Source organism: Gavialis gangeticus, unplaced genomic scaffold (assembly GCF_001723915.1).
Source record: "Gavialis gangeticus isolate Ggan-Ray unplaced genomic scaffold, GavGan_comp1, whole genome shotgun sequence".
In the NCBI taxonomy this organism is placed as follows: domain Eukaryota; kingdom Metazoa; phylum Chordata; order Crocodylia; family Gavialidae; genus Gavialis; species Gavialis gangeticus.
Genome location: NW_017729004.1, coordinates 12,675,352 through 12,681,271, shown reverse-complemented (window position 1 = coordinate 12,681,271; position 5,920 = coordinate 12,675,352).

Genomic DNA, 5,920 nt, shown 5'->3' with positions numbered 1-5,920 from the left:
CTGCCAGCGGCCTGGGGCAGGATGCGACTCCCCCTCTGCTCGCAGGCCGCCCAGCACGAACCCCGCCGCCCCCAGAGGTGAAGGGGGACCGCCCCTCCCCGTGCTCAGGATGGAGGAGGAGGGGGAGGGGGAAAGGGGGGTGAATGAAGTGGTGGAGGGGGAGCCACACAAGCAGGGGGAAAGAGCACAAATCGCCCCGACGCGCGGCTGGACTGGGGAGGGGAAGCGTGGGCTCGGGAAGAGCCGGGTCTGCGCTGCAGAAGGCGACGGGACCCCCGGGCAAAAGCTACCAAGCAGGCGAGCGAGCAAGAGGCAAGTCCCTGGGCGCATGTTTCTGCCCGTGAGGAGAGCGGGCCTGTGCCAGGTGAGCGTCAACTGCTTCCCAGGCCACGTGCACCGGGCTGCGGAAGGGCGCCCGGGCCAAAATGCAGAGGCCCGCACAGGAAGCTGCGCCGGGGCGAGCGTAGCGATTCAGGCGCTCGCTGCACTCGGGCTGTCACAACTGCGCAGTAGGGACCAGCCCTGGCAGAGCCACTGGCACTTGGCTCCTGAGCATTGAAGTCACTTCTGAAAATGGGACTTGGGTGCGTAGGCCCCTTGGGCAATTGAAAGAAAGGACCCTTCTTTTCACGCGGAGGCAGAAGCGTGCAGCAGGAGAGCAGGCGTGAGCTCCGCGTTACGCCCGGCGGAGGAAGGGAAGACACCCGACTCTGTTTGCAGCGTAATGTCGCTGTGCTGATGCTGGCTTTTTGAATATTGGTGGCTTTGCGCTGAGAAGTACGCGGATCTGCACTTGTGGGCTCTGCCGCTTTGGTGGATATTTGCTGGTGCTTTAACAGAACTGATTTTGCCTCTGGGAGCCCAGCTGGGCTGCCTCTTGCCATACAGGATGTTTGCTTAAATGCGTGGGGCTGACCGTTCAGGAGATGGCCACTCATATTTCCGGCATTTCCCAGGTGCGGGCTGCGGACCAACCGTACTTTCGTTTAGCTGCCCCACACACCTACGTACCCCAGCTCATCTTGTCCCAGCCCTCCAGAGGCTACTGCTTGCCAGCTCCATTCAACCATCCAGTCTTCACTGTGCTTTCCAACCGACCAGGTCTAGTTACAGATCCCCAGAGTCCCCCTCCTTCCTTTATAATCTTACCAGACCTGTACCCAGCCAAGCTCAGCCTCTCATCTGTCCCAGGTAGCTTATCCCTTGCCTCCCATTTAGCCTCCTGCTCTTTCAAGTCCATCCAATGCAACCTAAGGCTTCTCATGCCACCATCTCCCATCCCTCCAACCCTCCTTTACCCATGGACTCCCTCCCTGCTCTGCCCTTAAACCCCCGTGTCCCGCTCCACCTGTAGCCATTGCTACCTCCCTCTTCCCAAGAGCAGTCTGGTGGGATCTCAGGCAAGATTCAGTCTCAGGACAGACATTCAATTCAAGATCTTACATGACAAATCGTTTCTAAAAATTATTGTCAATCAGATGTCAGCTAGTGCTGTACTCTTGCAGTTTTACATGCATCTTGTAACCTGCTACAGAAAATACAGAGGGAGCTGGCTGGACCAACTAATGGGAAATACGGGATTATGAGTATGGAGAATGGAGTTCAGTGACTCATTTATTACACCTACTGTCACCCTCTCAGCCAGTCATCTCCTCTGGGCAGTCAATAGTTGGTAGCTCGCTGTAAATGCTACGTTCTCTACAAGTAAAAATGTTGCACAATACCATCTCAGGTGAAGTCCTGGGAAAGAGAAGAGATCCTCTTTTAGATTCATTTTTCTTTAAAGATGGAGAAGTTATTCCTAGCCTGCTAAAGTGATAGCTTCATTGATAATGAAATGAGTGCAGCGTACTTTAAGCTGATAGAAAGCACAGAAGTCATATTTACAGTGTAAACCGACAGGACAAATAAAAGGCAGGGAAGGAGCCGAGAGCAGCTCGCCCGAGGTTACGCGCTGGTCTGTGATGGAGCTCAGCACAGAACCAGGTCCCCTGACACCTAGGCCGGTGCCCTAGCCAGGAAGCCACGATCCCTTCGCGTTTCTTAAAATTTTGCAGCAAATCTATAAATGTCATGTTGGTCCCCGTGTTTAAATTTCTTTCTCCTTTGTAACATCAGAAGATATGAAATGCCCAGTCATGCAATGTTAGCCTAATGGTATAACTGACAGCAGTTACTTGTAAGCTCTGTGGGTAAGGTGCTCGTTGGGTTTTTTTCTCTGTATTTATACAACTTGCAGCAAAATGGGGTCCTGGTTTATGGCAGGGAGGACAGTAATACAACTAAGTAATAGCAAAACACCACAAAGCTAACTGAAACTATTCAGATGGACAGATTAGAGCGAAAAAGCAGATTAAATATTTTCTGCCATGCTAACACCTCTGTTTTTAAAGGCAGCACGAGGTGCTGAGTATTGAAAACATGCTTAGTAAAAGTTCAGAGTGATCAGCAGAAGCCAGCAAAACGTGTGTGCTGACTGGGAAGTAGACGTGAGTTCGAACTATAATATCAGCTACTGTCTTCCCTTCCTCTCACACTCTCTTCTCCCAAAGCGTGCCTTTCCTCCAAAGCTGTTTCAGAAGGATTAGCAGAAAAACAGTGCTGTTGCAATATGCCAATTATTTTTCATGGGGAATTTATTAAAGATTTTGCTTTGTCTAAATGTTCCCACTTTTTGTGATTAATTTCAGGGGGAAAATGTAAAAAAAGACCCAAACAAACCCTGAAAAACATTTTTGGAAAATTGGGGGGTGTCAGAATTTTTTTTTTTTTTTTGTGGAAAGATAGTCTTTGGTTTCTTTTCCTTAATAAAAAGGCCATAAAAAACCTGAGTAGTTAATGTCTTCAACAATGTTTTTTCTTTCTTGCAGAAACATATGTTTCTGGCAAAAAGCATTTTCTTCAAAGTTTGATTAAAACAAAGATCAGCCGGCTCTCACACATGCAGATAATTCACTGAGATTATGAAACATAAGCTGTCTGGTAAAATATAACACATTCTTTTTATTGAGTAAGAAACCTCTAGGTTTGATATTATACTTATATATAATGTTCAGTTAAGCCAATATCTCCCTCTACTGGGAAAACAGAATATTGTTTCTGGGGACAGCAATCACTTCCAAAATAAAAATGAACCTCACGGAGAAAAATGCTTTTGCTTCTTGCCGCTTTTTTGCGATGACAAGTAGCACCTGCTTTTTTAATATGAAAAACAACAAGTTTTGACTTTTTGCTTTTCCTAAAGGAATGGAAACTAATGAGACAAATATTATAACAGACAAGTGGTGAAATCCTAGCCCCACTGAAGGCAATGGCACTTTGCCACTGACTTGATTGCAACCAGGATTTACTTAAAGAAATCTGAGCAGCGGAGATAGGAGAGTGTTTTTAGACAGGCTCTTGAAAACTGCGTATGTTTAACTTCTGGCAAACACTTAAGCCTAGATCCTATTTTGGTGCAAAGATGTCTCTAGGTTAGCTTCTGCTTATTCCAAGCCGTCGTGACAAGGCACTGGGCCCATCCTATTTTGCCTGTGGAGATGCATGAGGCCAGGTTCCTATTCCACCTATTAGATGCCTAACTGGATTTAGCGGTGTAGGTTGTAGCCGTGTTGGTCTAAGGACATGGGCAGACAGGGTTCTTTGGGTGAATCTGATATCTTTTATTAGACCAGCTTAAATAGTTGGAAAACAGTTTGTAAGCAAGTCACTGACTGCCTATCTTGTATGCAGCCCAGCCCAGCCTCTGGCTTCTTTACTTTTCCTTCCATGCAGGAAGAGCACACACCAACTGCAGAAACTTCCCCAGCCCGACGAAGGGTTTTTGAACCCAAAAGCTTGCTTAAAAATTGTTTTCCAACTATTTAAGTTGGTCTAATAAAAGATATAAGGTTTTTAAATGGGTTACCATTCCACCATGCCTATGCCCAGACAACCGGGAATGCAATAGGTGGTGTGTCTTCCACCTTCTCACTGCTTTTTGTGACTTGGTCTTAAGGCTCGGACAACAGCACGGTACAGAAGATGCGCTCATCATGGTTCAGGAGCTAGAGCACTGTGGAATAGGAGGACTGCACCTAGCGGTCAAAGTCCACCTAGGTGTTTAATATGTGGACAAGGATCTGACCCAGAGCTTTCATGGAGGGTGAAGTAGAATTGTGCTTATTGACTCAGATGCTTAATCTATGGCCGTGTCTACATGTCGTCCTACAGCGACATAGCGATGAGCTACATCGCTATGTGGTGCGCTATGGCAACGTAACGATCACATGGGTCTACACGTGATTGTCAAGTACTTCGCCATAGTGGCATGCTCCCCCGGTATCGCGCGCCACTCTGGCAGCATAGCGGTGAAATCTAACTGCACCACGCACACAGCTCAGTAACCACCCACACTGCACCATGCGCTAGTACTTCTGGAAGGAGAGGAAGGCGTACTTCCAGAGGCATTGGGACGGGATGGGGAGAGTCTGTAACACTGTGCAGGAATGCAGGACCCATACGTCAAGTCACCCACGGGTTACGTGCTAGAGCACGGCAACATGGATCCGGATAATTGGTGCTGCATTATAGGAACAAGTGGTAGCACTTGGATCTGATCAGGATGTGAAAGAGTAGCCGTGACTATAAAAGCCAGAGACGGTTCTAGAAATAAGCAATCAAAACAGCCAGGGTAGAGTTACGCAGAAGTATAAATTGCAGTATTGGTTTTTAGTTAAAACCAGACAGTGGGAAAGGGCAAATTAGGCAGTAATGCCCCAGTTCTGCACAACTTTATACATGTGCTTAATTTTAGCACTTCACCAACCCTTCAGAGTCTCACATGCAATGAGACATCTCAGAGAACAACTATGACTCTGCAAGTAAGCCTTTGCAAAATTAGAACCTAACTCCAGGCAGGTCTGTCTGCTCTGCTGAGGATGAGGATGGATGGCTGCCTGTTTATAGGGTCCAAGAGTAAAATGAGGAGATCAAACAGTTTGCAATCCTTGATCATGCATGGTATGGGACCAGACAAACAAACATAGTAGAAGTGAGGGGCACCAGAGAAAAAATATCCCTCTAGTTCACATAGGAAAGGGCATTGCTGGGTTACAGAAAGCAGTTGAAAAACAAAAGCAAAATAACAAGTTTCTCTACACCAGTAAGAGCACCATATTTTTTTAGGATCTAATTTACCTTCCAATTCAGTGTCGGTTTCAGGGGAGAGGCTTTTTTTTCATTTTGCTTTGCTCGGACACTGGAAATATATTATCAGGTATCACTGTATCACTGTCTGGCTCTCAAGCTAATCCAGAGAACCCAGTTTGCAGGGCACATACAGAGTTAAAAATTAAATAGGAAAATTGATTTTATTTTTAAAATACCATGAAAAAAGGAATTTTTTAACATGACATTCCTTGGGATCCTAAACAAGCTACTAGTGTCATTTGATGCCATTCTGACTGATGGACACAAGGACACAGGCTTGATTTGTTAGATTTGTTACCCTAGGCCAGGATTGCTCACCTAGAACTGTTCCACCAAGTATCACCAAGTGCTGTAGCTAGCCCTGGGTGCTAAGAAACCATGAGAATGGTTTTAAAAAGAATCACAGAATATTAAAGGATTTTTCCAAGTGAGATCTAAGGTAATTCCCAGAGCCAAGGGTTTAAGAAAAGTGACTTACGACCCAATCACTAGGGTGCCTATCCAGGAGCAGGGAGGCAGCCCCAATGCACTGGAATTGCAGCACATTCGAGCAGACTCGATTAATTGAGTCTGGTGGAGCGTGGCAATTACTGTGCACCGGCAATTACAGTGTACCGTGCAGCCTCCAGCATCTTGTGTATCAGCGTCCCCGCATTTCAAAATGGTGGCAGGGATGCTATATCTAAAGCTCATTCAATAAGCTTTAGATAAAGCGCCCCTGCCACCATTT